We start from the raw sequence: 11,585 nt of genomic DNA on the forward strand, positions 1-11,585 counted from the left end.
GGCAAGGACAGATGAGGTTATATCCATGAAGGCACATATTACTGGCTAGATTCCCTCTTTGGCATGTTCCCTTAAGGTCTATTGTTTTAAGTTCAGAATGTTAGACCTTGGATGGAGTTCTGCCTGTGCAGGGTACTGCTAACTTTGCTCTTCGTGGGTTCCCATCTGCCCAAACATCCCATCTTACCTTCTGCAGGATCTCTTCAGGTAATTTCAGGCACTCAGCCTTTCCTACCTATAGTAATGCTGCTTGAAGCAAGTAAGATTGTCCTGGCAGCACCTTCATGTCCATCTTTTCTTGGGAAAAAGTTCCTCTTGCATTTAGTTTACTCAAGAGGTCTCTTATCCCAGCAGATGTATTGGACACTCAGGCATGTACAGGAAACTGCTTCTGATAAGTCTTTCTCATCTGACATTCCTGCGGTTTCCAAAAGGGCTTTTGGAGAGGTTTAGAAGAATCTTACTTGGGTTTCTCTTACCTTGGATGTGGGGCATCTCTTCACGGCTGCTGCAGCAAAGCACAGCCGCTGCTCATTACCTTGGACATGGGGTAGCTCCTCTCAGGCGGTGCTGCGCTCCTGTGCCATCGCAGCCACTGCATCTGGTCCCATCACTTCCTGGCAAACAGTTGGGGAAACAGTGGAAACAATGACTGACTTTATTTTTTTGGGCTCCAAAATCACTGCAGATGGTGATTGCAGCCATGAAATTAAAAGACACTTACTCCTTGGAAGGAAAGTTATGACCAACCTAGACAGCATATTAAAAAGCAGGGACATTACTTTGTCAACAAAGGTCCGTCTAGTCAAGGCTATGGTTTTCCAGCGGTCATGTATGAATGTGAGAGTTGGACTGTAAAGAAAGCTGAGTGCGGAAGAACTGATGCTTTTGAACTGTGGTGTTGGAGAAGACTCTTGAGAGTCCCTTGAACTGCAAGGAGATCTAACCAGTCCATCCGAAAGGAGATCAGTCCCGGGTGTTCATTGGAAGGACTGATGCTAAAGTGGAAACTCCAATACTTTGGCCACCTGATGTGAAGAGCTTACTCATTTGAAAAGACCCTGATGCTGGGAGGGATTGGGGGCAGGAGGAGAAGGGGACGACAGAGGATGAGATGGTTGGATGGCATCACTGACTCAATGGACATGGGTTTGGGTGGACTCCGGGAGTTGGTGATGGACAGGGAGGCCTGGCGTGCTGTGGTTCATGGGGTCACAGAGTCAGACACAACTGAGCGACTGAACTGAACTGAAGGAGACAGTCATTAACACTGAGGAGGTGTGTCCAGTTTAGACTTTAGCACAGAGAAGTTAGTTCTGGTATCAATCAAAAAATCAACAAGCCTGTTTTCCCCAGTCATTTTTACCCAGGGCTCCAGGTGAAATATCAGGGGAGCCAGTGGTTCCCAGGGGAGCCCCCTAGGCCCTATCATTCTTGCCCACAATCTGGGGCATCTGTGGAAGGAGGAATGAGCCTACTGTTTCTGTATCTGTGGTTTCCCTGGCACTCTGCTAGAGAGATTGGGGGTCTTGTTTTTACCTCACGAGGCTTGTAAGTTAAAAAGTATGGTATCACACTTCCCATCCATATTTTTACATTCTTGCTATTATACATTCATAATCTATGAGATTGTTTTGAGTGCTTTTAAAAATAAAAAAAATTTTTTTTCCTTCATGTGATTATGATTTCCTTAATTTAAAATCTTCAGTTCAGTTCAGTTCAATTCAGTCGCTCAGTCGTGTCTGACTCTTTGCGACCCCATGAATCACAGCACGCCAGGCCTCCCTGTCCATCACCAACTCCCGGAGTTCACTCAAACTCATGTCCATTGAGTCGGTGATGCCATCCAGCCATCTCATTCTCTGTCGTCCCCTTCTCCTCCTGCCCCCAATCCCTCCCAGCATCAGAGTCTTTTCCAGTGAGTCAACTCTTCGCATGAGGTGGCCAAAGTATTGGAGTTTCAGCTTTAGCATCAGTCCTTCCAATGAACACCCAGGACTGATCTCCTTTAGAATGGACTGGTTGGATATCCTTGCAGTCCAAGGGACTCTCAAGAGATAAAAAGATTAGATTCTTATTAGCAAGTTATATGACATTTTTTGTTTCACTTGAGTTTGCTGCTGCTGCTGCTGCTAAGTCACTTCAGTCGTGTCCGACTCTGTGTGACCCCATAGACAGAAGCCCACCAGGCTCCCCTGTCCCTGGGATTCTCCAGGCAAGAACACTGCAGTGGGTTGCCATTTCCTTCTCCAATGTGTGAAAGTGGAAAGTGAAAAGTGAAAGTGAAGTCGCTCAGTCGTGTCCAACCCTTAGCGACCCCACGGACTGCAGCCTGAGTTTAACCAGAGGTGAATTAAAATGTGGATATGGAGAAATATTTTAAAAAGCAACTTCCTAGTTTTCTCTGATTTTATTTTTCATATTTATATCTCAAATAATGAGAACTTCGCAGACCTTGGATTCTTCAATTTCACAATTCTAACTAATACAAAGAGTCCATCTTAATATTTTTTCACTGATTTTGGATTGCTGGGAATAAAGCCACACTAGTCATCAACTATTGGAGAAGGCAATGGCAACCCACTTCAGTACTCTTGCCTGGAGAATCCCAGGGACAGAGGAGCCTAGTTGGCTGCCGTCTATGGGGTCGCACAGAGTCGGACACGACTGAAGCGGCTTAGCAGCAGCAGCAGCAGCACCAACAGTCATCAACTAGGTGGTTCAGTGGTAAAGAATCTGCCTACCAAGGCAGGAGACTCATGTTTGATCCCTGGGTCGGGAAGATTGCCCAGAGGAGGAAATGGCAACTCACTCCTGTATTCTTGCCTGGAAAATGCCATGGACAGAGAAGCCTGGAGGACTACAGTCCATGGGGTCGCATAGAGTCAGACATGACTGAGCATGCTGCATCCAGTCTAATGCAGACATTACAGGTGTGTTAACTCTGCCCACTCTATAATTATGTCATTATGTAGTGAATTTTCCTTTTCTTACAGGGAGAGAGGATGAGGAGTAATGGCAGGGGAGCATACTGAGGCAGGATATGGAAAAGAAAGGAAGCTTGTCACAGGAAGTAGGTGAACAAGAAGTGGTCCTCATGTCCCAAGTATGTCTCTACACCCATGTTTTCCACATTGAGCTGGGAAGATGGGTACCAGCCAATGTGGAGATCCGCAAAATCACTGCTGAGGTCCTACAAGTCCCAGGGACTCTCAGAACCAGACTGGACTCATTAGTATTTAAGTAGGGTCTGGTAAGGGCTTCCCAGGTGGCTCAGTGGTCAAGAATTTGCCAGCCAATGCAGGAGCTGCAGAAGATGTGGGTTCGATCGGTGGGTCAGGAAGATCCCCTGGAGAAGGGGACGGCAACCCACTCCTGTGTTCTGACACAGGAGTCTGGTGGTCTACAGTCCGTGCGGTCGCGAGGAGTTGAACACAACTCAGAGACTAACACTTTCATCTCACTTTCAAAGTAAAGTCTATCTAGAAAAATATAAATATAAGATTTTTTCCTAGGTGATAACCAGTGAATTTCATGTTTGTTATTCTCTTACATAATTTTCACATTTTCTAAAATAAAAAATTCATGTTTATAATCAGAGATGTATTAAGTATTAAAAAAATAACAAACATCCAACTCAATTAGTTATTTCATACACTTATTGGGAAAGTCAAATCAAAGAAACACTTATACTTTTAATTATTTTCATTCAATTGGCCTTTCAACTTTAGAAAACAAACACACTTAATGTACTCTTTGTGATGCCATGGACTGCAGCAGGCCAGGCCTCCCTGTCCCTCACCATCTCTCGGAGTTTGCCCAAGTTCATGTTCATTGCATTGGTGATGCTGTCCAGCCATCTCATCCTCTGATGCCCTCTTCTCCTTCTGCCCTCAATCTTTCCAAGCATCAGGGACTTTTCCAATGAGTCATCTGTGCACATCAGATGGCCAAAATACTGGAGCTTCAGCTTCAGCATCAGTCCTTCCAGTGAATATTCAGGGTTGATCACCCTTAAGATTGACTGGTTTGATATCCTTGCTGTCCAAGGGACTTTCAGAGCGTTCTCCAGCACCACTGTCCAAAGGCATCAATGCGTTGGTGTTCTGCTTTCTTTGTGGTCCAGCTCTCACAACTATATTGACCACTAGGAAGACCACAGCCTTGACTATATGGACTTTTGTCAACAGAGCAATGTCTCTGGTTTTCAACAGACAGTCTGGGTTTGTCATTACTTTCCTGCCAAAAGCAATCATCTGATTTGATGGCTGCAGTCACCATCTGCATTGATTTGGAGCCCAAGAAGAGGAAATCTGTCACTCCTTCCACCTTTCCCCCTTCTATTTGCCATGCAGTAATTGGGCCAGATGCCATGATATTAATTTTTTTTTAATATTTAGTTTTAAGCCAACTCTTTCACTCAACTCCTTCACCCTCATCAAGAGGCTCTTTAGTTGTCTTCATTTTCTGCTTTTAGAGTGGTATCATCCCTATGTCTGAGGTTGTTGATATTTCTCCTGCCTATCTTGATTCCAGCTTGTAACTCATCCAGCCTGGCATTTCTCATGACGTGCCCAACATATTGGTTAAACAGGGTGACAGAAAATAGCCCTGTCATACTCCTTTCTCGATCTTTGAACCAACCGGTTGTTCCATACAGGGTTCTAAGTGTTGCTTCTTGACCCGCATACAGGTTTCTCGGGAGACAGGTAAGATGGTCTGATATTCCCATCTCTCTAAGAGCTTTCCACAGTTTGTCATGATCCACACAGTCATAGTTGATGAAACAGAGATAGATGTTTTTCTGGAATTCCCTTGCTTTCTCTGTAATCCAGCAAATGTTGGCAATTTGATCTCTAGTTCCGCTTCCTTTTCTAAACCCAGCTTGGACATCTGGAAGTTCTTGGTTCTCATAATGCTGAAGCCTAGCATTCAAGATTTTAAGCATGACCTTACTAGCAGGGGAAACGAGTGCAACTGTCCAATGGTTAGCATTCTTTGGTACTACCCTTCTTGGGAACTGGGATGAGAATTAACCTTTTTCAGTCCTGAGACCACTGCTGGGTCTTCCAGATTTGCTGACATAATGAATGCAAAAGCTTTATAAATTTGATTACATAGTGTTTAAAATTCTATCCAGTTTGTATTTTCTCATTTGTTGTCATCAGGGTAAATGTTTTCCCAGCAATTCCGGGCAAGTTTTTCACCTTTCACCTTTTAGTGCTGGCTTTCAGCACTTTTATTGGTTCAAAACAGCCAGGGCCCACATAGGCAGAAAGGACCAAGAAGAAGACTTTGACCACTGTTTAAAAATTACACAAGATGGGTGGTTTGAGATTACCACTGAACATGTGCGCCAGGGCCTTTGTCCTGGTGGTTCTCATTGCCCGGGATGTTTTATCTACCCTCAGACAGTACAAGCGATTGTCTGTCTCAGATTCTTTGGGTCTTTGCTTATTTGTCATCTTCTTTGAAGGCCTTCCTTCACCACACTATTTAAAATTAGTCCATCTTCTCTGGTATTCCCTCTTTCTCTTCTCTGTTTTCTTTTTATCCTGTGGCATTTATCTAACATATTACATATTTTATTTATTTGTTGTTTGTATGAGGAAACATCAGACAATCTCATCGTAAGAGCTGTTCGACAAAATTAGTGGTCATGTATAAAAATGGTAAAGCTGAAGCTCAAAGGGACAGAAAGAGTGTTCCTTTTGATAGTGTATCAAGAATGTAATTAATGTTTTTTAAAGCACACAGAAATACCAAAGGCTTTGTCAAGGCCCCAGGCCACTTCTTTATACAGCAATAAGCAGGGTTTTTAACAGTTTTCTTTTAATTTTAAAAGGAATTAATATTTGCTGATTATTTTTACATATTTCTCCTAGAATTGAGCAAGCAGTAAATACAGAGGGCCTACATTTTGGTTTCTGTTTTTTTTTTAAAAAATCACCCTGGATTTTTTTTTTTTTTTTTTTTTTAGTTGTCTTAACAAACTTAACAAACATCAGTCTCTGGACACAACCAGAAGCAAGGTCAGCAGTTTCTACTCTTTGAGCAGCCCCACTGCCTTCTATGTGTTTGTTTCAATGCACTTGGCACTACCACGTCCAAATATAATCTTATCAATTGTTACATGGTTGGCCAAGTTCCCTGCACCGTGACTTTGCATATGCATCCTCCTCATCCTGTCTTTGGATCTGGGCTTTGGCCTTCTGTTGACAAAAGACATATCACTGTCTCTTTCTCTCTCACCAAGGCAAGGGCAGTGGAGTCAGAGAGGGCAGGCTTCTGAAAATCAAAAATATCCACAAACCCCAGTTCATTTCTCTCCCTTTACAACCTTTCTTTTTTCTGGTGTTAGTTTTCATTATAAAGTGACACACACATCACCTAAATATATTCTGCAGAATAAATCAAACACCAGGTATTCTTGTAAGTCCAGAAACAGGTTAGTAGATTGAAGTTAGAACCTACAGCTCTTCTGAAAGTATTAATAATTGCACAAGTGCCAAAATAAAGCTCCTTCCCTTCCTCCTGCCTCTCAGAAGACATGGCTTTTCCTAGACCCACTCTTTCCACTTCCTGGCAACAATTTGAAAACCAGTTAGTCCTGAGGGCTCTTGAACGCTTGAACAAATTCCTTAATTTCTGCTTGAGAGTTCAGAGGGAAAAAATTATCTCAGGAAAATACATGTCTCTACTCCTTTCTTCTCTGATTCCAGAACTTTAAATGTGCCTCTTCTTTCAGATTTGCTTGACTTATTTCTGAACCAACTGGTGATATTTAAAAGTGGAAAATACTGCTGCAATTGCTGTTTTCTAATTTTTTGTAATTTATTTCTTTTCTACCTATAAGCTAGAAGCTAAGCACCCAGATAAGAACTCAAATATTTGCTTTGTGTGCTGTATGCCAAGTCACTTCAGTAGTGTCTGACTCTTTGCCACCCTATGCACTGTAGCCTGCCAGGCTCCTCTGTTCATGGGCTTCTCCAGGCAAGAATACTGGAGTAGGCTGCCATGCCCTTTTCTAGGGGATCTTCCCAACCCAGGGATCAAACTCAAGTCTCTTATGTCTCTTGCATTGGTAGGCAGGTTCTTTACCGCTAGCACCACCTGGGAAGCCCAAATATTTGCTTTGTGTGCATACTCTTGTCCAGCTCTTTACAACATCATGGACTGTATCCAGCCAGGTTTCTCTGTCCATGGGATTCTCCAGGCAAAGATACTAGAGTGGGTTGCCATTTCCTTCTCCAAGGGATCTTCCCAACCCAGGGATCCAATTGGTATCTCCTGGGACTCCTGCATTGGCAGGCAAATTCTTTTACCACTGAACCACCTTTGCTTCATTCTAATTATCAACCTTGCAAATCTGTCAGCTGAAAGATAACTGCGCAACATGAGGGTTGTGGGTTAAGTTATATTCAGCATCTTACTGAGGACTATAGCCCAGGAGACTGTGGCCTCTTCATAGCTCTGAGAAACTACTTCTAAGAAGTAGGAGGGATGATAGTTCATATATGTTTTCTGTTTTGTTTTTTTTTTTTTTTGACTGGGGAATCCGTGCCCTCAAGTATGCATCTTGGTAAAAGACTGCAGCTAGTGTTGCAGTGAAATAAGGAAACAATTTTCTTTTTCTCTTTTGCCTTTTGAGTCCTTCTCTACTTTAACTGTTCCTGATCTACTATCTGCATTGATACCAAAGCTTCCTTCTTTCCAGAAGACTAACCTGTTGTGTAAACTACATCCTGCACTTATGCACCCATCACCCTCTAACTCTGCATGAGCCACACTCTGCATCTATTATCTTCTAACTTTATGCTAGTCACATCCTGATGCTCAACTTTACAGCGCTTTCTCTGCAAACCGCCACCCCCACACCATCCCGTAGTTTTTTTTCCCCTCTTTTGGTGTTACAGAAAGAAAGTTGCAGTGTAAGCCATAAAGGACAACGGACCAACTGCCAGACCCAAATTACCAGGCTATCTGATGCCAGCCTATTGACTGTTTTGATACAATTCAAAAATAATTAAGAACACAGGATCCTTACACCTTGGCTCTTTATTGCCAACCCCTGACTGTGAGACCCAACTATATGATCCCCTTGATTCCCCAAGGAGGGGAGACACAATTCTTGAGGCAGAAGGCTACTGTGTTCTCTCCTCTGCTGGCTTGAGGATTGAGGCTATCTCCTACTTCCTTCAGACTCTGTCTCCATATTTTCTTATTCTGCTCCAGTGGGCAGAGAAAGCCAAGATTTTGGCAGCAACACTAATCCAAACAACAGATATCTCAAGTCAGTGATTTTAGTGCTTTACTATGTACGGGAACATGCAAGAAGCCGGATTCATCAAAGTTCTTCCTGAGATATACATCTAACTCTCTAAGGGGCCCATTTGTTGGAGGCACAGGACATCCTATAATCATCTTTGTTTCCTCCGTCTGGAGCACAGAGTATGTCCTGCTGTTATCGTCTTGATCTCTTCTGTCTGAAGTATAGGATGCACTGTTGGTCAGCCACTGCAGTGGGTTAATCTTTGTAGAACTGGCTGGTGACCTGGTGACCCAAATGCTCTTTGCTCTTCCTCTGTTTGCAAATCTACCAGGCGATAAGCAGTTGATTCACAGCTGTACGCTCTACAAGTTCTGCTGAACAAATAGGGTTGTCTCCCTGGAATTATGCCCTGCTTCTTTGTATGAGGTAGGCCAGAGCCACCTGCCAAGGGAGCCCCAAGGCTAACATGCATCTGTGTGTTTTGGGCTGTGGCAGAAAAGATAAGACTGATTTAAAAGATTCACCTGGTGCCAGCCAGACTAGACTCACAGGCTATCGAGGCTGGTGGGGTTTTAGAAGCACTGAACATCTTCCAAGTCTTCAACGTCTTGGCTAATGCCCAGCCTCCTCTGGTGGCCAGGAATTCACTTCTGACAACTAGTATTCAGGACAATCTTGTGTTAAGAGAGGTCTTTCTTATATTGAGGCATAATATGCCTTCCTATGTCTTCTGAGGGCTTCCCTGGTGGTTCAGATGGTAAAGAATCTGCCTGCAATGCAGGAGACCCAGGTTCTATCTCTGGGTCGAGAAGACCTCCCATGGAGAAGGGAATGGCTACCCACTCCAGTATTCTTGCCTAGAGAATTCCACGGTCAGTGGGCTACAGTCCGTGGGGTCACAAAGAGTTGGACACACTAACAGTATATATCTTCTACTTATAGGTCTCAGTTCGGTATACTGTGATCACACGGCATTCTGATCCTTTTGTAATAGGGAAAAACAAATCTGACTCCATATTGAATCTGTTTCTTTTACTTTAACCTTTGCATGGCTTTTGCTGCAAGTTAATCACAAAGGAATGTTGCCTATATCTTAACGTATACACAATGGCTCATCTCTGGGACACCTGCCTTCCAGTCCTGAGCGTTAAGCTAAAATACCGTTGTTTAGCTCATGGGAAACATCCTGACCAGGCCCACTTATGAATGGCTACAGGAAAGAAGAAATTAATGCAATCCTTTTGCAGTCTGGCCAGAACCAGGAAATATTTGTAAATAGTTTTTGCCTTATTTTTTACTTTACTTTCTTCGCCTCCCCCTCTATAATCTATAAAAGAAACTAGTATCCAAACCTGGGTAAGGGGCTTCCCTGGTGGTCCAGTGGTTAAGAATCCACTTGCCAATGCAGGGAACATGGGTTCCATCCCTGCTCCAGGAAGATCCCACGTGATGCATGGCAGCTAAGCCCATGAGCCATAGCTACTGGCCCAGCACTCGCTTTTCAGCTGAGCCTGGAGCTGAGCACACTGACCTATGCCTTCCGGCCAGTGGGTGGATCCTCTTTCCATACTGCTGGAGGGAGAGTCTGACAAATGCTGGATGACTCTTACTTTTAAATATTCTTTATCTGCCTCAAATGTGCTCTATCATCATGTCTGTACTTGGCAGGATGAAGCAGATAGGAGTCTTGGCTAAGTCAATACTTGTTAATTGAATGATTGAATAAAGGGATCAAAAGTCGTTGAATAAGAAGAACAAAGTAAATTAAAATTGGAGAGAATAGAATATATTTTATGTTTGTTTATGAATTTTTCAATGAATAGTTTAAAAACACTGTCTTTGAAGATGAGATTTGTAAATCTCATCCCACAGGATCTTCTCGACCCAGGGATGGAACCCCAGCAGATTAGATTGTGACATTGAAGCAATAATGGGATTGGTGGCTTTATAAGCAGAAAGAGATCCCTTTCGTGCTCTGTATGAACTCAGGGAAAGACCATGGGACTTCACTGATAGTCAGCAGTTAAGAATCCACCTGCCAATGTAGGGAACACAGGTTCGATCCCTGGTCTGGGAAAAGTCTACATGCTACGGGGCAACTAAGCTCACGAATTGCAACTACTGAGCCTGTGCTCTAGAGCCGGTGCTATGCAACAAGAGAAGCCACCACAATGAGAAGCCTGTGGACAAAGAGTATCCCCAGCTCACTGCAACTAGAGAAAGCCCAAGCACAGCAACAAAGACCAAAAATAAATAAACGAAAGACCACATAAGGATGCAGGGAGAAGGTGGCTCTCTGCAAGCCAGGAAGAAAGTGCTCACCCGAGAAGCAAATGTACCCACATCTTGGAATTCCCAGCCTCCAAAACTGTGAGAATAACTGTCTGTTGATTCAGCCACCCAGATGTGTTGTTCTGTTGGCCTGAACTGACTAAGAGAGTAACATACCATTCAGAGGAGTAAGTTAATTCTGGGATGAGATGTAGGTGGTCTGTTTTCTTACTTTGCCTTGAAGAAGATGGAATTTCTGACATCTTTCCCATTCAACTCAAGAAATGTACCACAGAGATCTCTGTTGGTCCTGTGCTCAGCCTGCTGTGGAGAGGGCCTGCACAAGAGGATGGGATGGATGGTCCCAGTTCTCCAGACAAGGGAGGATGTGAGATCACCTGCTGTGGTTGAGGAGCCGAAACACAGAACAGGATTTCCGGGAGTGGACAAGGTTTGCAATTGCTTCTATGAGCAATGCCCCAAGCAGTTCAAATGATGAAAGAAGCAAACTTAAGCAGCCTTGAGGTTGCCCCTGAAGTTACGTATCATGGATTTAGTGTTGATTCAATGTGTAGACTTTTGTAACTTTCTGCAGGAGCATCTGGCCGTCCAAAAGGAGAGAGACAAGAGGGTTGATTCCACTTAGAAATGGGGACTGGAAAGGCAGTTAAGAAAAAAGAATTCTGGAGGCTTGTTGGCATTAACTAACTTAACTAGAAGCAGCTTCAGAGCCATCGGGCAGGGAATGTCTCAAAGCAGGAGGAGACTACCCATGTGTATAGGCATGAAATGATTACAGACAATGAACCTGGGAGAGCCCTGCCATCTCCATCATAGCTCAGGTCTGGCCACTTTGCTCGTTTACAGTTATATGAAGCTCAAGTTCTTCTTGTCACCTGCTGACTGACCTCTGTTATGATCTATTTTTTGTTTAATTACACTGCCCCATCAAACTTGAGGGTCCCATTATAAGTGAGTGAGTCAGTGAGTAAAGTTGCTCAGTTGTGTCTGACTCTTTGTGACCCCGTGGACTGTACCCCAC

Source organism: Moschus berezovskii, chromosome 3 (assembly GCF_049115385.1).
Source record: "Moschus berezovskii isolate FMDL1 chromosome 3, NW_MosBer_1.0, whole genome shotgun sequence".
Classification (NCBI taxonomy): Eukaryota; Metazoa; Chordata; class Mammalia; order Artiodactyla; family Moschidae; genus Moschus; species Moschus berezovskii.